General features: G+C 45.9%; 1 protein-coding gene across 2 annotated transcripts in view; it reads right to left on the bottom strand.

The window, feature by feature from the left end:
- Positions 1-1987: 1987 nt before the first annotated feature.
- The window catches only part of GPR65 (G protein-coupled receptor 65), a 92692-nt gene continuing 68261 nt past the window's right edge, over positions 1988-26418 (bottom strand). Inside the window, exon 4 of one of the 2 annotated variants that reach the window (XR_014059506.1) lies at positions 1988-2253. The gene's annotated coding sequence lies outside the window, so the exon portion shown is untranslated. Of the gene's footprint in view, positions 2254-24416; positions 24938-26418 lie in introns of those variants that run through there. The other variant, XR_014059519.1, reaches the window with a different exon arrangement.

Raw genomic sequence — 26418 nt, 5'->3', positions numbered from 1 at the left:
TTGTGTGTAAACCGGGGAAGGTAGCTAATTATGCTAAACAGGAGTATTAATAACGCAAGCTGTGCAAACAAAAACACTCTAACCGGTTTCAAAGCATGATTCCTCCTCTCCTCTGCTCTCCCTCCCAGGCTCATCTGAAGGATAGGATAGTAGCAGAAAGTAGGCGGCTTCCACAAGATACTGGATCCTGAAAAGCAAGAGATGAAATTGACAAGGAAATACCAGTGTAGAATCCATGGGCCCCTGGAATTGCAAGACAAACACCACCTTTGTCTGTCTCGAGGCTGGACCTTTAGGAAAGATTTGGAAGTCACAGAAGTATAAGTAGCTGCAAGAAACTGGTGGAGTCTCTAAAAGAGACTCAGGTCAAAGGTCAGAGTAGGGCCTTGTCAAAGGCCACTCCTTTTCAGTTCAGAAAAAGGAAAAGCTTGACAGATGGGCAGGTAGAGGTTGGATCCAGTGAGAGGATCAAACTCTTCTTTCCTGTCTTGCAAGTAAGAACACCTGTCATGTGTTATTCTCAGGAGGACTTGTCAGCTGATAGAAACCTAGGTCTCTTAGATTAAGTCCCCAAATGAGTCTTAACAAGGTCACTGCTTATCTTCTGCTGTGTGACCAACCACTCCAAAATTTACTGGCTTAAAACAGCAATTTGTTATTATCTGTCATGGTTCTGTGAGTGGACAAGGCTCAGCTTGACCTCCTTGGTTTGGGGGCTCTCATGCCCAGATGGTCAGCTGCAATTTGAATGCTCTTGTGGGCTGGATGTCCAGCAGGCCCTCCTACACCATGGGTCTGGGCCCAGTGCTCCTCCCTGAGCTCCCGCTGTAGCTGAGCAGCCGGACACAGTGGCTCAGGGCTCCAAGAGGGAGGAAGGTGCCCTAGCATGGCGTCCCTTCTGCCACGGTCTATTGCCAAAGTCATGAAAGGCCAATTCAAATTCAAGACAATGGAGTGGCATGTGGGTACAAAGCAGGGAGCTACAGAGAGCATCATCTCAGGAGACAAGTTACTACATGAAGCGAGTCCCATCTCTTGCAATGTCTCCCAGGAAACCTCGCCATTGAGAAGCAGAGATCTTTGTGCTGAGTCTGGCAGAGATCTTTGCTTAATTACTTATAATACTTTTCATCCTTTAGTTCTTAGCTGAAGCATCACTCTCCCAGGATGACTATCTAAGGCCTCATCATTAAATTAGGTTCTCCTGTACTTTTCCTAGAATTTCATAGTCTGTAATTGCACATTTCTATGATTACTGATTTAATGTAAATTTCAGTCTAAGACGAGGCTGAAAAGTCCACGTGGCAGGCAGGCCTGTCTGAATACTCTCCGTCGACTCCCAGTGCCTGGCGTGGTGCTGGCTCTCCGTAAAAACTCAGGAAACAGTTGTTGAGGAAGAAGGCATGGATGGGAGGTGGGCACATCTGATCTTCCCAGGTGGCTCCAGTGGTTCACTCAGGGGTTTTCATAAAGGGGAGTCCGGTCACCCTTCCATGAATTTATGATGTTTTAAACCTGTATTGGCTGAATCTCAGCAGGTTCCAGTCACCACACTAGACCACAGGATAGAACTGAGGACAGGAGGGCAGAATTGAACTCTGCCTTCACAGAATTTAGTTTCTGGGGGAAGTCAGACAAGTAGGCATCCTTGTATCGTCCACGTAGAAGTGCAGGTTGCCAGGGTCCATTATACACATTTCCTTCCCTCTCCCTCCTAATCTCTTTCCCCAACACACACACAGGGAATTTCATGTGCAGCTCCAGGGCCCATGGATTCCATGCTGAACACTCCTGGTTTAGAGGCCGTAGCATGAAACATGCTTCAATAATATTTTCAACTGTATTATTTGGGGCTTATTAAGAATGACTAGGGAATGTCCTTCTTTAATGAAAAAACCACTACAGTATTGTAAAGTAATTAGCCTCCAATTAAAATAAATAAATTAATTTTAAAAAAAGAAAAAGGAAAAATTAAAAACAAACTTGCTACATATAAGATGTTCATAATATTGGAAAGCCAGAGTTTTTGTCAGAAGAGCAGGAATCTACAAGGAGTTGAAAAGTTCGTAAAATATTTCCAAAGTCAGAACCAGAGGTGAAAGTTTTTCACTTTTAGACCTGCTTGCATTTCAGATTATGTACCTCACCTTCGAACTTCTCTGTTCATATTCCACACAATGTAGGGCAGAGCAATTGCAAAATCACCCAGAAATGCACAACTTCTCTTGTTTCAGCTTGGCTGTCCGTCACACTCTGAGAACAAGAAAGAGCTTCTGATACAGTAGTGAAAGAAGTATGAATTTTGTTCTGCACATGAGTTGGTTGGAAGATTTGGGGCAGGAGAGAGACACGATCTTTTTTTTTACATTTTAAAGAAGCATTCCAGCTTCTGAGTGGAGTTTGTTTGGACTCTAGGAGTTTAGAAGTAAAGCAGGCTTCCCTGGTGGCTCAGATGGTAAAGAATCTGCCTGCAATGCAGGAGACCTGGGCTTGATCTCTGAGTTGGGAAGATCCCCTGGAGAAGGGCACGACACCCACTCCAGTGCTCTGGCCTGGAGAGCCCCGTGGACTGTAGTGTCCGTGGGGTCGCAAAGAGTCGGACACGACCGAGCAACTAACTTTAACACTTTCACTTTCAGGAAGACCAGTCAAGAATCTTCCTAACTGGCCAGGCTCAGAGGAAAGGGTAACAGCAGAGACTGGAAATGAGTGACTAGAATAATGAAGGGGTTTAAAAATCATGTCATGTTTGTATTTTAGAAAGCTAGGAGCGGCGCTAGCTCATACTGATGCTTCAGTATGAGATGGGGCTGCCGTGTAAAAGATGGATTCAAGTTTTTCTGTCCCCGAAGGAAGACCCATGGATGGAGGCCACAGGGCATGAGATTGGGGCTCAGAATGAGGAAGCGCTTTTTCCCAGAGCTGTGCAAAGATGGAAGGGGCTGCCTGGGGAGTCAGTGAGTTCTCATTCTCGACTCTGCATGAGCAAGGGCTGGAGGACCTGTGGGAGGAGATATGGAGAGTCTAGAAGGAATTGTGGGACCAGATGATGCAGAAAGCTTACTCTGAGATTCCCTGATTTTGTAGACTTGTAAATGGAGCAGGACCGATATTCTTATTTTGGTGTAACACCTCTAAGATAAAGAAACTTCATAATTACGTTATCCATCTTGGGGATTTTTAGAGAACTCTCAAGTATTTGGCCCACAATATGTCTAATGTGGGTGTAACTGCTCCGGATCTATTTCGTAGAAGTGGGTGAGTTTTCTTTTCCCACAACTTGGCTACGTTTCTCAGAATATTTCTCTTTAATCTTCTTCAAAGAGGTGGTGGGGGAGAAGGGTGTAGGTTCTGGGTGAGAGAAACCTAGCTTGAAATTCTCTGCCACACTTGCTAATTGCATGAGTGTCGGTAAATTACCAAACATCTGCGAGCCTCAGTTATTCACCTATTCAATGGGAAGCACATTGCTTGCTTTCTTTCCGGCTGCGTTGGGTCTCTGCTGCTGCTGGTGGGCTTCCTCTGGTTTCCGCTGCCGAGGGCTCCTCTCTGGTTGCAGGGCTCGGGCTTCTCCCTGCGGGGCCTTCTCTGCAGAGCACCGGCTCTAGGGCGCACTGGCCTCATAGCTGTGGCTCCCGGGTCCCAGAGCACAGGCTCAGTAGTTGCTGCTTATGGACTTAGTTGCCCCACAGCCCGTGGGATCTTCCCAGACCAGGGACTGAACCCGTGTCGCCCTGCATTGGCAGCCAGATTCCTATCCATTGGAACACCGAGGAAGCCCTCTATGGTTGTTCTAAGAGATAATCTATGTAAAGTTTCCAGCACTTAGTAGGGTTTTAGTACATAGGAAAAAAAAAAATTAAAACACTTTTTCTTGTGCAAGTAAATGGAGCCGAGTCATTACCTGTGGGAACTGGGTAGTCATGGTGATGGAAGAGCCAGGCAGTGAAAGGAAATGCTCACTGATTGAATTGATGGATCCTAAATCCAGGGTATTATTCATCCCCTCCCCCTCCAATTTGATGCATCTTTAAAGATAACCATTTATGGAATGTTTAAGAACATTCAGTGTTCCTAAAACACTGAGAAATTAGCGACAGTTCAGAGGCAGTGATGTATGAGGTTTGGCACTCTCCTGAGTCTGAGGCTGGGGAACTGGGGGGCTAATTGTGTCTCTTCCATGAGTGCACGTCTTCCTGTGAATACCGTGGGGGTGGTGGGGAGGGATTGATCTTCAAATAAATATGATTAATGGTTTAGTGGAAAAGCTGCAAGCTTCCCCATGAAGATTGAATAGCAAGTCAGTTCATTATACCGTAGTTATTGATATTGCAATATGCTCCCAATGAATGCAATTACAAATCCATTTAGGAAGGTGTCTGATTGTGGATTTGGTTCGTTTTCATTTACCCTATGGGTACGTGAATGGTTGGGCAAATGAGACCTGGCCCCCCTCCACTACCCTTGGGTCCTGATCATTTCTATTAATACTTCTCCACCACCAGTCACAGTGCCTGGTCGCAGAGGGGGGACAGATCTCATATGCAAAACCATCCAGGTTCTTGCTAGTATTTGCTGGCTGACTGGAGATGCCCTCACTACCTGTCTCTGGTGTGCTTTTGCTCATTCAGCATAGGGATGGTCAGACTCCAGTTATCAACTTACCTCCGTGTGTGTATTCACAGTGCACGGCCCGTGACCCAGGCCGCTAACCCCAACCTTGACACACAGCCTCCACATCTCTTTATATGTCCAGCGAACGATCCATGGACACCAGTTCAATCGGGGTGCACAACTGTTGATGTGTGAGACTCTGTTTCCTCAGAGTTTCTTGTAAAGCTCCAAAGCTGAGAGCAGACAAGATCCCCAGTGTTCTCAAGAGAGTGACAGGGAGCTAGCAGATGTGCCCTTTGTGGCTTTCAGAGGTGATCTATTGATCATGTTACTATCACTGCCTGCTTCCCCCCCCCCCCCCAAACATCCTGTGTGAAGCAGGGATGTGACTTTTGAAGGCAGCTCATCCCGGGTTCATTGATGTGAGGAGTTTTGGCCACATGGGGAACACTGTGGCATTCTCATCTCCAGATTCAAGTGACAAGATTCCCGGAGAACTGTCAAAGGGTTTTGGGGTGGATGCTTCTGGAAAGGGAGACTGGCATCTCACTCCCTGACTGCATGCAGGCTGAGCTCAGAAGCATGGCAGCATTCCCGGCCTGCCACCAGGTGGCAGAAGAGAGAGCTCTTGAGGGCTTGACTCCTTGATGCTGGAGTTTAGCCTGCTTCCTGATTATGGAGAATGAGGCTTCATTACAACCTGGAGCATTCTGGAGGTCTGAGGGTGGATGGTGCAGCCTGCGATGGCTGGGAGGAGAAAAAGGAAGAGAGGCTCCGTGTTTGGCCTGCATGTCTCTCACCCACAGAGGGTGGTGGTCAGGCTTAAGCCACTGTCCCGGTCAGCTTGGACTGATTATAACAGAACACCATAGATGGGCTTCCCTTATACAGCTCAGTTGGTAAATCATCTGCCTGCAATGCAGGAGACCCAGGTTTGATCCCTGGATCAGGGGAAGATCCCCTGGAGAAGGGAATGGCAACCCACTCCAGTATTCTTGCCTGGAGAACCCCATGGACGGAGAAGCCTGGAGGGCTACAGTGCCTGGGGTTGCAAGAGTCAGACACGACTGAGCCACTAAACCACCACCACCACACAGATGGGATGGCTAACCCCGCATGAATTTATTTCCCACAGTTCTGGAGGCTACGAAGGCCAAGATCAGGGTGCCACCGTGGTCAGGTTCTAGCGAGATGTCTCGTTTAGACTTGCATATGGCCATCTTCTCACCATGCCTCCTCACATGGCAGAGAGGAGAGAGAGAGAGAAGCAAGCCCTACTGTCTGTTGTAAGGGCACTAATCCTATCACGGAGGCTCTACCCTCATGACCTAATCACCTCCCAAAGGCCCCATCTCCAAACACCACCACACTGGGCACTGGGGCTTCAATATATGAATTTTGGAGAAACACAAATATACAGTCTGACAGCCATTTAGAAAGAATCTGAGAGGGCAGTGTGCACAGGATGGTCACTGCGCTGTGGGGAGTCCCATGGGAGGCAGGAACTCAGAGGTGGTCCAGCAAGAGCAGCCCAGGGGCATGTGACTCCCTCGGGAACAGAGCGGCGCAGTGGTCCCTACAGTGACTCTGAGGAACCTACCATGTGTCCCACTTAAAGTCAGCTTTTGAAGGGGGGGCAGCAGTAAATGGCAACCCACTCCAGGACTCTTGCCTGGAGAACTCGACAGAGACAGAGAAGTCTCGCAGGCTACCATTGATGGGGTCGCAGAGTCGGGCATGACTGAGCAATCATCACTCACTCACTCAACACAGAAGTGGTGGCCACTTGGAGTCAAAGGAGAGCATATGAGTGACCAGAGGGGAAAAAAGACTTTTGACTCTTCCCCTCATCTGTCTTCTCCATGTACTGACCTTGAAAGTGCAGAAGAGATGGCAGGAGGTGGAGGCAAAAGTCATGTTCAGTTTCCACTGTAAGTCCCCTAACCGAGGTCAGGCCTGAGTGGAAAGGAGTGGACAGTGGAGGCAGGTAGTGTGGAAATAGGAGAGGGACAGTGGCTCAGATGGTGAAGAATCTGCCTGCAAAGCAGTTTGATTCCTGGGGAGGGAAGATTCCCTGGAGAAGGGGATGGCTACCCACATGAGTGCCTGGAGAATCCCTGGTGGCCTACAGTCCAGTCTGTGGGGTCACAAAGAGTAGGACAAGAATGAGCAACTAACACTCAGTAGACTGGTAGGGCTTAGGATTAGATGGGAGCTTCAAGGTTTGTTTTCGATTGGACAGGACTTTAGACAATGTGAAAAGGAATCTTCATCACTAGAGGGAGATTGTTCATGAAACCAAAGAAGGTCACGAGATCTGCCTGGGATGCCCTTAAAGGAGGAAGGAAGGAGATCCATCAGAACATGCTGGAAGCAGTGGAAGGAGAAAAATAAATCTACTCCTGTTTGTATCCTCACTGAGTTCAGACCATTCATTAAATTGCTTCCATGGGCAATGTAGGTATCACGGAGGAATTCACAGGTGAGACGGAGGACAGCGCCTGCCCACACAGAGCAGACCTCCCCAAACATCCTCCTGAGGTGTGACTTTCCTTTCTGGATCTCCTCCAACCGTGTTTCCCTCATAGCTCAGTTGGTAAAGAATCTGCCTGCAATGCAGGAGACCCTGGTTCGATTCCTGGGTTGGGAAGATCCCCTGGAGAAGGGAAAGACTTCTGTATTGTGGCCTGGAGAATCCCATGGACACAGTCCATGGGCTCACAAAGAGTCGGACACGACTGAGCGACTTTAACTTTCCAACCGTGCAGCACTAGAGGTCATGCTCCCCTGCGTGGAGCTCAAGCTTTCCCCTGGATGTGAGTGCAGCACTAGAGGTCATGCTCCCCTGCGTGGAGCTCAAGCTTTCCCCTGGATGTGAGTGCAGCACTAGAGGTCATTCTCCCCTGCGTGGAGCTCAAGCTTTCCCCTGGATGTGAACTTGCATCGCCCTCCCCGAGGACATTTCAGTGATCCCCCACAAGAAGGGCGTGACATCAGGGTGAGTGCGAATGGGAAGGGGCAGACATTCTTGCACACCCACCCTAGACTTTTTCCAAGAATGCAGTCTGAAGGTAGGTTTGTAGGTTGATCTCAGTCTCATAGAATGAGCTTCCATTTAGGTTAAATGAGGCAGGTATTGTGTCCAGAAAGGAAATCCAATTTTTAAAGGTAATTTTGGATTCTCATTGAAAAATTCAGTTGGGGGGGTCTAGGTTGTTAAACATGAAAGTCTCAAGATGTGAGACTTTTATAACTTTGATAACTTATACGTGCTTTTATAACTTCTTTCCAACCTTCAGGTGAATTTCCCATTTGGATATTGTCTCCACTTAATTGAAAATTGCTTAGCTCTAACATTATTATCTAGATAGTATTATAAAATGATTTTGAATTCTCATTTGCCCTTAATAGATGAGTTCATTTGGAAAAGAAAATTAAAAAAAAACAATATTAATCATCAAAAATGACAGTGATGGGCCTTTCTGTGGAAATCACAGCAGGATGGTACATGATCAGATGGAGTTAAAAGCATCTTTTGAGATGGCCACTCCATAGGAGGGTCATGGGAGAAGTAAGGGTGACAGCGTGCTGTAGTTTACCCTTGTGACAGCCTTTTCACAGCCTCTGCTTCCATGATATGTCCCACTGTGCCGTAGCTGAAGGCAGGGACATCTGATCTACCAGTGGGCCTGTTGGTTATATCGGCCAAATAGACTTTCAGTCGGTCCCCTCTTCTCCACCTCCATTCTGACCGCTTTAGTCCGGGCACTAAGTGATCTCTATGCTTCTGTTTTGCCTTTCTTGATCCATTCCTCACACAGTAGCTGATGTGATTGTAAAAAACAAATGAATTACGGTGGTGAATTGAATTCACAGAATTTCTCTTCTCCAATACCTGGTTCATGAGAGCATGTGGATGCATGCATGCTCAGTCATGTCCAACTCTTTGTGACCCCACCAGTCTCCTCTGTTTATGATATTTCCTAGGCAAGAATACTGGAGTGGGGTGGCTTTTCCTCCTCCAGGGTATCTTCCTGACCAAAGGATCGTACCCACCTCTCCTGTGTCTCCTGCAATGACAGGAGGTTCTTTGCCAAATGCAAGTAAGGGTGTACAAACCAGCCAGGAATATATCAACAAACGAGTTGAATAATTGTAAAAAAAAAAAAATTCTCTTGGGAGAACTTCCCTGGTGGTCCAGTGGTTAAGTTTCCCAAGGCAGGGAGCATGGGTCCGATCCCTGGTCTGCCAACTAGGATCCCAGGTGCCTCTCGGCGTGGCCAAAGAGAAAAATCCTCTCATTCTGTTCGCATGTCTCTAGATTTAGGAGTATTGGTGAGAAAAGTCAGGCTTCTGCTGGCTCACCAGAATGGATTCTGGGGCATTGGGAGAGGGTGAGGAGCAGGCTGGGTGACAGTCCTTCCCTTTTATGGTGGATGGAAAAGCTCCTGTCTGTGGTTCCATGTGGACGTGGCCCCAGATTTCCAGCTGTAGGGACTGAGAGCTCCAGGTGGTTGGCTCTGAACTCTATCGTGTCTGCACCATGTTTGCCGTGGGCTGCTCCCAGGCACCTGCTGTGCATGGCCAAGACTTTAAGCAGACCCATCCCTGAGACTCCTCTGATGGGCACCTTGGGCTCTAAGACTGCCCCTGAGTTTGCCCAACTTTCCTTGAACTGCATGGCTACCTAGGAAACGTCCACCCACACTTGCTTCCTTCCTTCCGTCTCTCCTTCACTCAGAGTCAGACCTGCACCATGGTCCAAGGCCTTGCTCAGCCTTTCCTGAAGCCCTCTGGATTTTCTCTCATAAATGTTCCCCCGTATACATTTCTTGCATGTTTCATCCTGTCTTGATGCCTGCTTCTTGCAGGACCCAAATAACACATTGGTACACAGGAAATACTTAATAAATTTATTCAGGAAGTAAAAGGGAACATGAATTAAAAAGAGTTTTATGTCAAGTCTTCAGGAAATAATCTCCACTATCTTTGGGGGAACGATGGGAAGAAAAATCATATTTTTTTTCTTGCCCTCTTCTGTTTCTAAGTATTCTCCATGTCCGATTCTTTGTTATAAAATAGCTTCATCCAAAGAGAAGCATTGAGTCATCTTGGTCTTTTGCTTTAGACAACTCTGGCACCGGGAGTGGTTTATGAGATGGTGGAATCATAAAATCATATGTGAATTCACTAAAAATACTTTTCATGGTGTTCTTGTGGAGAGTAAATGAGATAACCTGAGCAAAGAGTTTAGCACAGATCCTGACACGTTATAACTAGATAAACTGTGGCGGATGCACAGCACAGGGTCCCGAGCATACATCTGAAACAACACACCGAGTGTGTGCACACCAGCAAAGGTGGGTCACACATGACACGTGTGGACCGACTGGAGGGCCTCTGGTCACATACAGTGTTTACGTTCGCTTGGAGAATTTATGGTCGACCCCAAAGCCTCTAGGTCTAAGGGCTCTTATTCCTCACCATGTTTGACTGCGAAAAGAATTTTGCAATTCAGAATCATGAGGACAGGTGGTTTTTCTTTTTCAGTTAAAAAATCACTTTAGTTTTTCATTTATTTTGTAGTATATTGCTTTACAATGTTGTGTTTGTTTCTGCTGTACAGCAAAATGAATCAGTTAAACATATACATAGAATCCCTTCTTTTCCAGATTTCCTTCCCATTTAGATCACCACAGAACATTGAGTAGAGCTCCCTGTGCTGTATGTACTGTACGTTCTATTAGTTATGTATTTCATGCATAGTATCAATACTGTGTATAAATCAATCTCAAGATGCCAATTCATCCCACACCTCCCTTTCCCCCTTGGTATCCATACATTTATTCCCTAACAGCGGATACTTTTAAAGTACTTCTTTTTTCCAGAATGTTCAGTGGTGGTGGTGGTGGTGGTTTAGTTGCTAAGCCGTGTCCGACTCTTGCGACCCCATGGACTGCAGCCTGCCAGGCTCCTCTGTCCATGGGATTCTCCAGGCAAGAATGCTGGAGTGGGTTGCCATTTCCTTCTCTAGGGGATCTTCCCGACCCAGGAATAAAACCTGGGTCTCCTGCATTGCAGGCAGACTCTTTACTGACTGAGCTAAGAGAGAAGCTAGAATGTTCAGTAACTTGCCTTAGATCACGCAGCTACTACAGGAAAAGATGGGCTTGTCCAGGGTGATGGGGCTGGCCTGGCTGTGCGGATGAGAAACGAGGCAGGGAGGAAGCTGGAGACAGCTGGAGCCCTCTGAGTACCATTCTACCTCGGACACCCGTAGGGAGGCAGGGTTGCCATGGCAAGACTGAAGATCCTTTCTCTTCAGCACAGAGAGGCGGCATCCAGTGGTACAAGCGTGGGCTGTGTCTAGAAATCGAGCTGCCGTGTGGCTTTGCCACTGCGTAGCATGGAGTCTCAGGGAAGCTACTTTAATATTCTGTGGTTTCCTTTTCTGTAAAATGGAAACGTGCTACCTACTTCAGAGGGCTGTATGCTAATCATGTGAGATGGTAAGTGTGTTCCAGTTTCTGGGGTAACAAAGCTCAGTAACTGTAGTAGCTTAAAACCACTCACACTGTATGACACTCTCTACGTTCATCCATGTCTCTACAAATGACCCAGTTTTGTTCCTTTTTATGTTTGAGTTATATTCCACTGTATCTATGTTCCATATCTTCTTTACCCATTCCTCCATTGGTGGAAAGTTAGGTTGTTTCTATGTCCTGGCTATTGTACATAGTGTTGGGAAGGAGGTCCAAAAGGGAGAGAATAGATGTACACGTGTGGCTGATCCATTTTGCTCTACAGTAGAAGCTAACGCACACTGTAAAGCAACTCCACTTTACTCTTTGCAACCTCAGGGACTGCAGCCCACCCGGCTCCTCTGTCTGTGGAATTTTCAAGGCAAGAATACTGGAGTGGGTTGCCATCTCCTCCTCTAGGAGATCTTCCTGACCTAGGAATTGAGCCCACGTCTCCTGTGTCTCCTGCATTGGCAGCTGGATTCTTACCACTGAGCCACCTGGGAAGCTCCCAATAAAAGTAAATTAAAAAAACAACAACTCACAATCCCTGGGTTGGGAATTTGGGTCAGGCTGTGTTTGGTGATTATTCTGCTCCTCGGGCGTTGACGGGGGTGGTGCTGGTGTTAGGCTGGTGGCTGCCTTTCTCTGGAGGGTTTAAAAAGTCTTTTCTCACATATCTGGGGCCTTGGGGGGCATGGCTAGAAGTGGGGACTCCACTGGGCCATTCTTCCCTGCCATGGAGTCTCAAGACTCTGCATGTGGCCCGTCCATCAGGGCCGTCTGATCGCTCACGGGCAGACTCCGCTCTCAGAATGAGTAACTGCAGAAAAAGGAAATGAAAGCTACCGGTCTCTGAAGATCTGGGCCAGGAAACTGGCCCAGCCTCACTCACTCCAGCTTCCATTAGGTAACCGCAGAGGCAAGCCAGCTTTAAGGGGAGGGGGCAGGGAATCACCTCTTGTTAGAAGGGGTGAGTGTCAAAGCGTTTGCAGCCTCTTCAGCTGCCCTGGTGAGCGGCGCGGGGAGAGCCTTGGGAGCTTGAGCTCTCAGGACACACACGAGCTGCCTTCACCACTTAGGACCACAGAGTGGACCCATCCTATGGCTCACTTCTCTGTCTGAAAAGATGAGATAAAAAACTGACTGCAACTCCTAACGCTGGAAGAGACCCCCACTGCTTTTCATGTTGGAACTACATTACAAAGACCTTGAAGACGTCAGCTTCCAGAAATGGGAAAACAGAAAAAACCCAGCTTACCATTTAGTCCCAATACTGAGAGTCCATGGTGTTCTTCGTGCCACGCTAATTGCTATATGCATATTTCCTCCTTAATCTTCAGAATAGCCCTGAAAGGCACCGATTGTCTCCATTTTTTAAAACAAGAAAACCTCTCATTTTAAATGTTTCACGAGACATTGAAGGAAGCAACCTAAGTGTCCATCGGCAGAGGAATGGGTAAGGGGATGTGGTCCATATACAGTATGGACTACTGGGCTGAGTGCTTAGTCTCTCAGTCACGTCCGACTCTCTGCAACCCCGTGGACTGTAGCCCGCCAGGCTCCTCTGTCCATGGGATTCTCAGACCAGAAGACTGGAGTGGGTGGCCATGCCCTCCTCTAGGAGATCTTCCCAACCCAGGGACTGAATCCAGGTCTCCCGCATTGCAGGCGGATTCTTTACCGTCTGAGCCACCAGGAAAGCCCCTGTTACTCAGCCGTGAAAAGGAACAAAATTGAGTCATTTGTAGAGACACGGACTGTCACACAGACTGAAGTAAGTCAAAAGAGAGAAGCAAATATTGCATATTAACACTTATGTATGGAGTCTAGAATGCTGGTGTAGATGATCTTATTTGCAAAACAGAAATAGAGACACAGACATCAAGAGCACACACATGGACCAGAGGAGGCGGGGTGGGTGGGGTGAACTCGGAGACTGGGGTTGACGCACGGGCACTACTGTGGTTGAAACAGGACCGACTGCATAGCTCGGGGAGCTCTGGGCAATGCTCTGTGGTGACCTCGACGGGAAGGAAATCCAGAAAAGAGGACATATATGTATACGTATAGCTGACTCACTTTGCTGTACAGTAGAAACTAATACAGCAGTGTAAAGCGGCTGTATGCCAATCAAAAATAATTTTTAAAAAGCTAGGCCAGTATCGCACAACTAGCAAGAGGTAGAGTTGGGATTGTGCCAACCAGAAATACCTTCCTGACTCTGGGTTCTATTTATGCAACAGCTTATTCCCAAGACTTACTTCCCCTGCCTTATACAATGGAGGACTTCAAGGGCCATCACTTCTAGAAGCCAATAGCCAATTGCCTGAGCTGAAAAAGGAAGATATTGTAATCAAAAGCATTTTTTTTCATATTTCAACATGTCACTTTTTAAAGGCTGCACATGTATCTTATGATAACTTTTATCTTAGACCAGTGACTCCTGATCTTTTAAGGATTGTGATATTGGGAGAGTTTCACAAAGTTTGGGAAGTAAATGTCTACCTGCACGCAGATGTAAAAGAGTTGTTTTTATCACCCGTTTATGGCAAGTGATACTGATTTTCTGTTTACATTAGTGATATGGTGCTTTTAAAGAAATTTAAGTGAAAATATGAGCTGATTTAAAGAAAGCAGACAATAGTAAGTTGGCAGGTATGTATAGCACAAGTTGGGAATCATGACTTCCTAAAATTTGGAAAATAGTGGAGGAGTAGATAGAGATATCTACTAGATATTGAGTATCGGGATAGATATTAAAATCTAGCTCTAGATACATAGAGATGGAGAGACATCATATGTGGAGACTCGTGTGTAATCTGACAGCCCCTGATTAGCTGTCTGATTCTGAGCAACTTACATAAGGACCTCATCCATATGGACCTCCAGTCTTCTCATTTGCAAAATTAAGAATTGATTTTATTTATGCTGAAAATTCTTTTTTTTTCTCTAAAAATGTGTGACACCACACCTTCTTCTTGCTGTGATTGTGGTTTTTGTTCTGGAGGCTGTGGAATTGTAGTTCTTGCTTCTGTCTGCAACAACCTCAGGTATGCAGATGATACCACTCTAATGGCAGAAAGTGAAGAGGAACTAAGGAGATGAGGGTGAAAGAGGAGAGTGAAAAATCTGGCTTAAAACTTAAAACTCAGCATTCAAAAAACTAAGATCATGGCATCCAGTCCCATCACTTCATGGCAAATGGATGGGGAAAAGTGGAAGCAGTGACAGATTTTCTTTTCTTGGGCTCCAAAATCACCACAGATGGTGACTGCAGCCGTGAAGTTATAGGATGCTTGCTCCTTGGAAGGAAAGTTAGACAGCATATTAAAAGTAGAGACATCACTTTGCTGACAAAGGTCCATCTAGTCAAAGCTATGGTTTTTCCAGTAGTCATGCAGATGTGAGAGCTGGACCATAAAGAAGGCTGAATGCCAAAAAACTGATGCTTTTGAACTGTGGTGTTGCAGAAGGCTCCTGAGAATCCCTTGGACTGCAAGGAGATCAAACCTGTCAATCCTAAAGGGAAAGAACCCTGAATATTCTTTGGAAGGACTGATGCTAAAGCTCCAATACTTTGGCCACCTGATGTGAAGAGCTGACTCATTGGAAAAGACCCTGATGTTGGGAAAGATTGAAGGCAGGAGGAGAAGGGGACGACAGAGGATGAGATGGTTGGATGGCATCACTGACTTGATGGATCTGAGTTTGAGCAAATTCCAGAAAGTGGTGAAGGAGAGGGAAGTGTAGTGTGCTGTAGTCCATGGGGCCATAAAGAGTCAGACACGACTTAATGACTGAACAATAACATCAACCTCTTCTTCCAACAAGCAACTCATTTGTTCAGAAATTAAAAAAAATATTTTGCTGTATATTTTGTATGTATCTGAAAGATGTAAAGATGATAAGGCTTTTAACTCAGCCCTTTCTAAGAAAAACTATTTTAATAATGTCTAGAGTGGGCTGGAGTCTGTGGACTCCATTTTTCTTCACTGACTTAAATACATTTCTGTCAGCCTCATTAGTTCCTAATTATAATTACATCTGGAACCAAGATCATAAAATATGAACACTCTTCCTATCTATCATCATTATTCATTGAAATACATCATGAAAGACTGTCCCAATCCTCCATAATTACCCTGCCAGTAATACTGCTATGTATATCACATTCAGAAAATTTTATGAAAATTCAACAAAGATACATATTCTATATATCATCTTCAGAAAAGTTCATGCAAAATGATCTGAAGGAAAGATCCTAAGTGCAGAGACATTTCCTGTTGGAGCCAGGCGGTCACTGAGGTGCCCAGTCGATGCTAAAGTAGCATCTCTCACCAGGTGATGGCCTTGCAGTTGATGCTTTCTAAAGTGAACAGGCTCTGAGTGGTCGAAGGCTTTCACTCACTGGGGGAGGAGACCAGAGGCTGGAGGAAAGGAATGCCATCACGCTCAGACAGGATGGTTTCTGCCCACAGCAGTAGTCTTGGAGACTGCAGCAATGTTTCAGTCTCGACATCTAGAAGCTGTCCGACTCTGGGTTTTGAGCTCAAGATCATAGGATGAAGAAGTAGCAAAGTCAGTACCAGAGACCAAGTGACTGACTCCTGTTGGATCGATGCTTTCCAGCACCTGTGCTCTGCTCAGTTGATTGGTCCTGTCCGACCCTTTGTGACTCTTTGGACTGTAGCCCGCCAGGCTCCTCTGTCCGTGGGATTCTCTGGGCAAGGATGCTGGAGTGGGTTGCCATTTCCTCTTCCGGGGATCTTCCCAACCCAGGAATGATATCCCCATCTCCTGTATCTCCCACTTTGCAGGTGGATTCTTTACATCTGAAGGAAGTACCCTTCCTCAGTGCAGGAAACCTGGCTTTGATCCGTGGGTTGGGAAGATCCCCTGGAGAAGGGAATGGCACCCAGTCCAGTATTCTGACCTGGAGACTCCCATGGACAGAGGAGCCTGGCAGAGTCCATGGGGTTGCAAAGAGTGGGACACGACTGAGTGACTAGCACTTTCACTTTTTTTTTCAGGGTCCTAGGAAGATACTCGTCATCTCAGATCCCTTTGTCTCCAGCCTGCCTGGAGCACAGCCAAAGTTGCCTGGGCCGCCGTCAGTCCCAGAGATTCCCTGACACCTGAGGTCTATCCAGCTGACCATGGATGTTACCACTCCTTTACTTGCTTGAGAGTTCTTAGAGGAGCAGTTGTACCCATGCTCAGAATGACCAATGGATATGAATATGGGGCCAACCTGGGCACCAGCCATCGTGTCTGCAGAAGCTACAGAGCTGCTTCGGACAACACACCTGACTGTGTCCCCCAGGCTCAGCAGTCTGGACTTCCCCCCTTGAGCTCACCATTCTGGGACTCACCATTCTAACAACTGTGACAGGAAGGGGGTTCTTGGGGAAAGGTGGGGAGGTGGGGACTTTCCCCCAAACTCTTCCTAAGAGTTTTCTACATTTATTTGATAAACAATAGCTGAATACTCACTTATTGACCCATGACCCATTCATGCATTTACTCATTCATTCAAGAAACGTTTGCTGAGCACCCAATAGATGCCAGCATTATGATCTCCACTGGGTATACATCAGTGAATCAGACGTAGTCGTTGCCTTCAAGGAGCTCACAGTCAACATCCATGTAATGAAGGTCCAGGGGTGCTATGACAGAGGAAGGATTTTGATGAGCCCAGCTCAAGTTCATTCGTGGACATGACTCAAAGCAAGGAAGTGTGGTGTTCTGATTGGCTAGGCCTGGATCACACGTCCATCACTCTGGCTAGGAGACTGATAGCTCTCATCAGGATCACAGGTGTGTTGTAGGAAAGCAAAAAATATCTCCAAAGATATGATGGATGGATGTGGTGGAGGAATGAATACTGCCAGCAGAAGAAGGGGGATGGTTGGTCATGAGCAGGGAAAAAGAAAAAATATGTCCTAATCTCTTTTCATAAACATTTCTTATCCTACTTTGATAAAAGCAGATATGCTTTTACTAGGGTAAAAAGACTTGCAAATTTAGAAATAAGGTTTAAAATACGTACTTTCAAATGACAGTATTAGTGAGAATAAAAAAAAAAATGCCTACAAACTTAAGATGGAATTTTTATAGCAAGTGGCTTCTGGCATCAGTTTTAAACCTGTTCCCATAGATCAAGGCAGCACCCACCTCTCAGTGAACATGCAGTCAGTGCTCAGTGAACTAACCAGTTAGTCTTTTACTTTTAAAAGTCAATCAGTGATGGACTCACCCTGGTAAACATACCAGGACTGCTAACCAATCAGCACATGACCATGCTTCTACAGAGGATGTCAACCTGTTATACCTCTGCAGGTCTCCCAAATCCGTGAATGAACTCTGTGCTTCCCCAAAGCTGGTAGAACATCAGTACTTCTGTTCTGCTCAGAGAGACTGTATCAAACCAGCTTACCTTTCCCTTACTGTAAAGTGAGCAATAAATTCAACTTTTTTTTTCCCTGGTTTCATTTGGCTTGAACATTTTTGGAATTCTGTTTTTATTGATAGTGTCTTTGAGCGTATATCTTTGTACAGCTTTTTTTTGTGGTTAGTCTAGGTATTAGGTACACAACGCATCACAGTCTACTGGTATCAACATTTTATCAGTTTGAAAGTGTGAAGTGTTAGTCGCTCAGTCATGTCTGACTCTTTGCGACCCCATGGACTGTAGCCCACCAGGCTCCTCTGTCCATGGAGACTCTCCAGGCAAGAATGCTGGAGTGGGTTGCCATGCCCTTCTCCAGGGGATCTTCCCAACCCAGGGATCGAACCCAGGTCTCTGGCATTGCAGGCGGATTCTTTACCAGCTGAGCCACCAGGAGTGCAAAAACCTTCCTTTTTTTCCCAGCTCTTTGCTCTCCATCATCTTAAATATTTCCTCTACCTACACTGAGAATCAAGTTAGACTGTTTTTTCTTTTTTCTCTTTTTCTGGGACTTGTTGTAGTCCCAAATGTCTCAGAGGTTTTGTTCACTTTTTTCAATCTGCTTTCTCTCTGTTTTTCAAATTAAGTCTCTTCAGTCTCACTGATTCTTTCCTCTGCCTCCTCCATTTTTCTAGTTAGCCCTTTCACTGACTTTAAAATTTTAATTTTGGCTTTTATAATCTTTAGTTCCCAAATATGCATCTTGTTCTTCTTTGTATTTTCATTTTCTTTACTAAGACGTCCTGCTTTTTCATTTGTCGCAAGTGTTTTCATAATTGCTTATTGAAGCATTTTTGTGATGTATAATCCTTGTCAGTTAACCTTTACTGTCATCTGTGTCATCATGGTGTTGGCATCTGTTGATCATCTTTTCTCATTAAGTTTGAGATCTTCATAGTTCTCGGTATAAGTGGTGTTTGAGTGAAAGCTGGAGCCTTGGGGTTTTGTTATGAGGATATGAATCTTCATGTGAATGTTGGGGTTTAGCTGGCTTTCCCAGATCGGACCTGCTGCATCACTGCCAGACTGGGGGTGCTTCTCCCCTCCTTCCTTTTGGACAGCCGGGGGGAGGGTATCTTTGTTATTTTGTCCCTGCAGGAGTGGCAGTGAAGGACTCCCAAGGCTGGGCTCCGAAGGCCACCCAGCTTCTAGGCACCCCTGATGGCGTTCGCTCGGGAAGCCTCAGCCAGGCTTCAGCTGAGAAGCGTGGATTTCCTAAGGCTGCCCCGTGGGGAAACCGTGCAGCGTAACTACAGAGAGAGAGAGAAAGGGAGACCGAGGCGCAGCAGCTGTGTCAGTCCTCAGCGCTTCGGGGCTTCCCAGCCCACGCACCAGACGTGGAGTGAAGAAGCCACAGGATGACCTCAGTCCCCCGGCCCGCTAATCGCAACTGTACGAGGGACCTCCAAAGAGAACTGCCTATCGGGAGCTTTCTCAGCCGCAGACCGGACAGGCCCTCCCCGTGGGCGCGGTCCTGGTGTTGCAGCTCGTCCCCCACCTCCCTGGGCTCTGCTCACTAGATGTCAGCAGCGCCTCCCCAGTCGTGACAGCTCAGAGCGTCTCCCGACACTTCCCTGGGAAAAGCCACCCCAGCTGGCTAGTTGTTCTCAGTCAGCCCCAGATTCCTAAGTCATGAACCTGACCGTTACTGTCTTTAAACCATTGTTTGCGGGTGACTTGCGACACTGCAATAGATCGTCAGAGGGGGTCAAGGAGGCCAGGACACAGAGCACCCTCACTCCCTCCTCAAGCTCACCTGAGGCTGGCGGCAGAGTGGACTCTGCAGTCTGCTTCCGGCGTGCGTCTGGTGGGCTCGCCATTGTGCCTAGGTATGCGTGTGTGTTTATTCTCTGCAGTCTGCTTCCGGCGTGCGTCTGGTGGGCTCGCCATTGTGTCTAGGTATGCGTGTGTGTTTATTCTCTGCAGTCTGCTTCCGGCGTGCGTCTGGTGGGCTCGCCATTGTGCCTAGGTATGCATGTGTGTTTATTCTCTGCAGTCTGCTTCCGGCGTGCGTCTGGTGGGCTCGCCATTGTGCCTAGGTATGCATGTGTGTTTATTCTCTGCAGTCTGCTTCCGGCGTGCGTCTGGTGGGCTCGCCATTGTGTCTAGGTATGCATGTGTGTTTATTCATCGCGTATAGGCTTCCCCAGTGGTAAAGAATCCACCTGCCGGTGCAGGAGGTGCGGAAGAGGCAGGCAACACAGATTCCATCTCGGGGTCGGGAAGATCCCCTGGAGTTGGAGATGGCAACCCACTCCAGTACTCTGGCCTGGAAAACTCCATGGACAGAGGGGCCTGGTGGGCTGCTGTCTACAGGGTCGCAAAGAGTCGGACATGACTGAGCACACGTGCACACACACACACAACACAGATCTGTGATATTTAGGTATGTATTTATCATATGTATGCAAATAAATGATCCTTTTATAGATAGGATTTACAGTGACATAATAAAACACATGCACATATATTATAAAAACATGTTTTTTATATAAATACATGCAAGACAGTTACATAAAAAGAAAAGAAAAAATTGGAATCGTTCAGGAGAATGGGAAAATAATTGCTTTAGAAAGAGGAAAGTGGTTGATGATCCCATCCCCTTTTCATCTTTCTAAAAGCAGAGAAACATATGGATGTTTCATTATAAACTAATTTGTGGGTATTACAAGTTTTTGTGTCCCTACATCCTAAGAGGAATTTACAACATGGATTCTTAGATGAAAGACACCAAAAATGTCATCAACACAGTTTTACTTCTATAAAAGTTGTAGAAAAAAATCTCCCTTTGGCCAAGGACCTTACACTAAATCATAACTCAAAGGAGTTATGTCTGTCAGAATGAAGCTGACGTTGCCCAAGCATTTTTGATGATTTAGCAAGACACCAGGATGGCATTTAGAGAAAGCAGTAAACTAAGCTTGAATAGTAGCTAACTGAGCAGCAACCCTATTTCTGACAAATATTATCTCGTGGGGTCATCTGTTACTTTACAACCTTCCTATTTAAGACCCATAGTTCTTAAAAAAAGATTTTATACATATATGAAGGAAGGCTTGTTTTCTCTTGTTTGTTTTTTGGGATATGGCAAATTCATGAATGGGATCAAGTTATTAATCAGTTATTTTAAAAAGGAAAAAGGAACATGGGGATGCAAAGCACTCTGGACACCCCTCCCGTTTTCCTTTTTAATCACCACTGCATCACTCAGTACTGATCTTCCCTGTGGCTCAGACGGTAAAGAGTCTGCCTGCAATGAAGGAGACCCGGGTTTGATCCCCGGGTCAGGAAGATCCCCTGGAGAAGGGAATGGCTACCCACTCCAGTATTCCGGCCTGGAGAATCCCAAGGACAGAGAAACCGGGCAGGCTATAGTTTGTGGGGTTGCTTAGAGTCAGACACGACTGAGTGACTAGCACTACTACACTAAATCCATGAATGGAAGCAAGTTATTAATCAGTTATTTAAAAAGGAAAAAGGGATGTGGGATACAAAGCACTCTGGATCCCCCCTCCCGTTTTCCGTCTCAAATTACTACTGTATTGAGCTTAAGGAGTTCAGCCTGGTGCTCTGTGACAACCTAGAGGGGTGAGATGGTGTGGGAGGTGAGAGGGAGGTTCCAGAGGGAGGGGGCATATGTATACCAAGGCTGATTCATGCTGGTGTGTGGCAGAAACCAACACATCATTGTAAAGCAATTATCCTCCAATTGAAAATCAATAAATTATATAAAAAAGAAATCGAATCATAAAAAACCCCACTCTGGATTTCCATGGCTATCTTCTTACATGCTTGAAGGTTCCATCCAAAGATTTTGACTCTTGCAATTGGGATTATGGTGCAAGATCTTTATTAGCATTCCTAATGGCCAAGGACAGGTTAATGGTGTCCCTAAACATCTTATATTGTTCAAGCTATTTTTCTCCTCAAGGTAAGGAATGTAAATCTAGATTGTGGTAGAAAAGTCTGGGCTGAAACTGTTTGCTGTAGAGAATGAGGTGGTTAGAATGTCCCTTGGACCATTTCTTCTTAAACAGATCCGTGGTGCTTTTAAACAGTGCTGTGAAGCTGACAGATTACAGGGTGTTGTTAGAAGGCAGTCCACTCACTGAAGACCCTGGACCCCCAGGCAGCCTAAGACAAGAGCTACTTCACCTCTGTCTGAGAATCACCAGAGCAGGATCTGTGGGAATGCATGGTATTATTTTCGGGTCATGTTTGAATAATTTAGAATATTAGCATCGAATCTGGCATGCACGAATCTTAGCCTGTTGATTAGTGGAACAGAATCAATGTTAGAAAGCCTTTGCTGAATTCCAACTTCTGCCTTGTAAGATAAACCACCAGGAGTAACTTGAGAATCTCTCTGCTGCTCTATGGGAGGCAAATCTGATCCCCCTGTGAGTATATTACGGTGATTATTAAGGATGAAGAACTTTGCTGCCTTTCACTGGGTTGAGAGGCAGATGAGTTTGCCCTCCCGGTGGGTAGATGTGTATACCATCTTGTCACTCTTGTCGCTGTGGGTGGCAATATGCTGTTTTCTTGAGAACAAACATCCCTCAAATCCCATAGGAGTCTTTGTAAAAAATTTAATTTATTTATGTTTGACTGCCCTGGGTCTTTGCTGTGCACAAGCTTTCTCTAGTTGAGGTGGGTGGGGGCTACCCTTTGTAGGGGTGCACGGGCTTCTTGCAGTGACTTCTCTAGCACAGGTTCTAGGTGCGTGGGATTCAGTACTTGCAGCTCATGGGCTCTAGAGCTTGGGCTCAGGAGTTGTGGCACAGGGGCTGAGCTGCCCCTCGCCGTGCAGAATCTTCCCGGCTCAGGGATTGAACCCGTGTCCCCTGCATTGGCAGGTGGATTCTTATCTACTGCGCCACCAGGGAACTCTCCATACAAGGCTGAAGATGGGTTTTGCTGTTGTTTTTAAAGTATACAGAGACCTCTGATTTTAATGGGGGTCATCTGCCATATGATTCAAAAAAGTCATCAGAAGTCCTTGAGTGAAATGACGCTGAGCTACTGTTGTGCTAAGAAGGTCAGGCGGGCCCAGGAAGGTTTATTGCCAAGTGTGAAGCACAGTGTCACTACCATCAGGCTGAACTGAGGATCTTTGTTATGAAGACACAGCTGAATGTACCTTGGCTCTCCACATCTTCAAAAGTTCATTTCAGTTTTCAACCATCGGGCTGGAAACAAGTTTTGGTATCTGTGTGTCAGATGGCGTTAGATGGCCTAAGGAAATCATGGTGCTTGGTAAAGTCCATTTCTTGGTTCCAAACAAATGCAGTCACCTTTGATCCACAGCTCAGCCCAGAGTCAGGGCTTCTCTGGTGGCTCAGATGGTAAAGAATCTGCAGGCAATGCAGGAGGCCCGGATTCAACCCCTGGGTCAGGAAAATCCCCTGGAAAAGGGAATGGCTACCCACGCCAGTAGTCTTGCCTGGAGAATCCCATGGACAGAGGAATCTGGTGGGCTGCAGTCCACGGCGTTGCAAAGAGTCAGACGCGACTGAGCAACTAGCACTTTCACTACTTTACTTTTCAGCCCAGGGTGACAAGGTGGTGCAGGTTAATTGCAAGTCCAGACTGTGAGAGTGAATTCTGACTTTGTTTTTGGAAAGGTACGCCCTTTGGAGTCTGTTGGTTTGATTCCTTGTGATGGCTTTCACAGTCTGACAGGGAGGCAAGTTATCTGTAAATCATAGTGATTAAGAATGAGGTCTCCATGTGCCCCCTAGAGAGACTGACTCTTAGAACAGTTTATTAAGATGTCACTTTTACAAAGACCTTTCATCTTCATGTCCAGAACTCAGTAATACATTGAATCACTTTTGTGCAGCTTGATTTCAGCCACTTTGGAACTTAAAGGCTTGGGTTCACGTGAAAAGGGCATTGTTCTGGTGAATAATCCTTTCAAATTACAATACATTAATTATTCACAGATTTAAATCTCAATTTCCCACATAGTAGCTGAGTTATATGGTACAAGATTTTAACCTCTCTAAATGTATAATTCCCTTTTTTTGTAAAATGAGGATAATAATCGTACTTTCCTCTTTGGATTGTTACTTGAATTAAATGAAATTGTAAAGTTCAAAGCTCAGTTCCTGATGCACAAGCTGCCTATGGAAAATATTAGCCCAAATAATGACTGCAGATAATATCTGGGGACTGACAAGAAAGCTGAACGCCAAAGAATTGATGCTTTTGAACTGTGGTTTTGGAGAAGACTCTTGAGAGTCCCTTGGACTGCAAGGAGAGCCAGCTCACAGGATGTGGCTCAAAATATGATCTAATAGACCTTGAGAAAGAACTAAAGGTCCTTGACTGTGTTTAATGACCACATTATTATTTAATCTCCTGAGACTGTTTTCCTTTGTTTCAGCATTTCTCACTTCTCTGATTAAACTTATTCTTTGACTAAAGTTATCCACAGGCAAAAGGCAGGCAGAGAACATGGTGAGGGGTGGGCAAGGACCATACGGTCTTGCTCTGTTTCAGGAGGAGAAGGGGACGACAGAGGATGAGATGGCTGGATGGCATCACCGACTCAATGGACATGAGTTTGAGTAAACTCCGGGACTTGGTGATGGACAGGGAGGCCTGGTGTGCTGCAGTGCATGGGGTCACAAGGAGTCGGACATGACTGAGCGACTGAACTGAACTGAATCTATCAAATTCAGTTTCTTATAGCTCAAAGAATTGGTCAAGCTACTCTATTTTCATACTACAATTGTGGATAGTAAGAGTGCTTTGGAATAACTTTAACTTGGAAGAGTCAGTGGAATATTTTGTAATATAAAAATGTAGAAATTAAGGTCAAATTTTTAAAAATATTTTATGTATTTATTTCTATTTTTGGCTGCACTGGGTTTCTATTGCTGTGCAGGCTTTTCTCTGAATTTGGCATAAGGAGTTCATGATGTTAGCCAAAGTCAGCTCCTGGTCTTGTTTTTGCTGACTGTGTAGAGCTTCTCCATCTTTGGCTGCAAAGAATATAATCAATCTGATTTCGGTATTGACCATCTGGTGATGTCCATGTGTAGAGTCATCTCTTGTGTTGTTGGAAGGGGGTGTTTGCTATGACCAGTGCATTCTCTTGGCAAAACTCTTATTAGCCTCTGCCCTGCTTCATTCTGTACTCCAAGGCCAAATTTGCCTGTTACACCAGGTATCTCTTAACTTCCTACTTTTGCATTCCAGTCCCCTATGATGAAAAGGATATCTTTTTTGGGTGTTAGTTCTTGAAAGTCTTGTAGGTCTTCATAGAACCATTCAACTTCAGCTACTTCAGCATTACTGTTTGAGGTATAGACTTGGATTACTGTGACATTGAATGGTTTGCCTTGGAAAAAGCAGAGACATTACTTTGTCAACAAGGGTCGGTCTAGCCAAAGCTATGGTTTTTCCAGTAGTCATGTATGGATGTGAGAGTTGGACTATAAAGAAAGCTGAGCACCGAAGAATTGATGCTTTTGAACTGTGGTGTTGGAGAAGACTCTTGAGAGTCCCTTGAACTGAAGGAGATCCAACCAATCCATCCTAAAGAAGATCAGTCCTGGGTGTTCATTGGAAGGACTGATGCTGAAGCTGAAACTCTAATACTCTGGCCACCTGATGTGAAGAGCTGACTGATTTGAAAAGACCCTAATGCTGGGAAAGACTGAGGGCAGGAGAAGAAGGGGACGACAGAGGATGAGATGGCTGGATGGCATCACCGACTCGATGGACATGGGTTTGGGTAAACTCCGGGAGTTGGTGATAGACAGGGAGGCCAAAGAGTCAGGGTTCGCAAAGAGTCGGACACGACTGAGCGACTGAACTGAACTGAACTGTGCTGGGTCTCTACTGCCGTGCAGGCTTTTCTCTAGTTGTGGGGAGTGGGGTCTATTCTCTAGTCGTGGTGTGTGGGCTTCTCATTGGGGTGGCCTCTCATTGTGGAGCCCTGCTCTGGGGCATTTGGGCATTTGGGTCAGTTCTGGTGGCACGTGGGCACCAGGGCACAGGCTTGATGGTCGTGGTGCACGGACTTCATTGCTCTGAGGCATGTGAGATCTTCCTGGACCAGGGATCAAACCTGTGACTCCTGCATTGGCAGGCGGATTCTTTCCCACGGAGCCACCAGGGAAGCCAAGTAAGGTCAAATTTTAATTTTCTGAGTGAGTTCAATATTGGCATAAATTATTAAGTACAACTTTTCTAAGGGTAGAATAAACATGTAGAATATGTAGGTAGAATAAATATGTAGAATTTCTAAGGGTAGAATAAATATGTCTATTTATTAAATAGACACATACATCTCTTTCAGGCACTAATTAGAAAATGTTTTGTTGTTCAGTTGCTAAGTCATGTGTGACTTTTTGCAACCTCCTGGACTGCAGCACACCAGGCTTCCCTGTCATTCACTATCTCCCAGAGTTTGCTTAAACTCATGTCCATCGAGTCAGTGATGCCATCCAACCATCTCATCCTGACTGTTGCCCCCTTCTCCTCCTGCCCCAATCTTTCCTAGCATCAAGGTCTTTTCCACCGTGTCAGCTCTTCCCATCAGGTGGCCAAAGTATTGGAGTTTCAGTTTCAGCGTCAGTCCTTCCAATGAATATTCAGAACTGATCTCCTTTAGGATTGACTGGTTTGATCTCCTTGCAGTCCAAGGGACTCTCAAGAGCCTTGTCCATCACCATAGTTTGAAGGCATCATTTCTTTGATGATCAGCCTTCTTCGTGGTCCAACTTTCACATTCATACACGACTCCTGGAAAAACCATAGACTATATGGACCTTTGTTGGCAAAGTGATGTCTCTGCTTTTTAATACACTATCTAGG

The sequence above is a fragment of the Giraffa tippelskirchi genome, chromosome 7 (genome assembly GCF_054371585.1).
Source record: "Giraffa tippelskirchi isolate mGirTip1 chromosome 7, T2T-mGirTip1v1.2.pri, whole genome shotgun sequence".
In the NCBI taxonomy this organism is placed as follows: Eukaryota; Metazoa; Chordata; class Mammalia; order Artiodactyla; family Giraffidae; genus Giraffa; species Giraffa tippelskirchi.
This window is presented reverse-complemented; position numbering and strand designations above follow the sequence as displayed.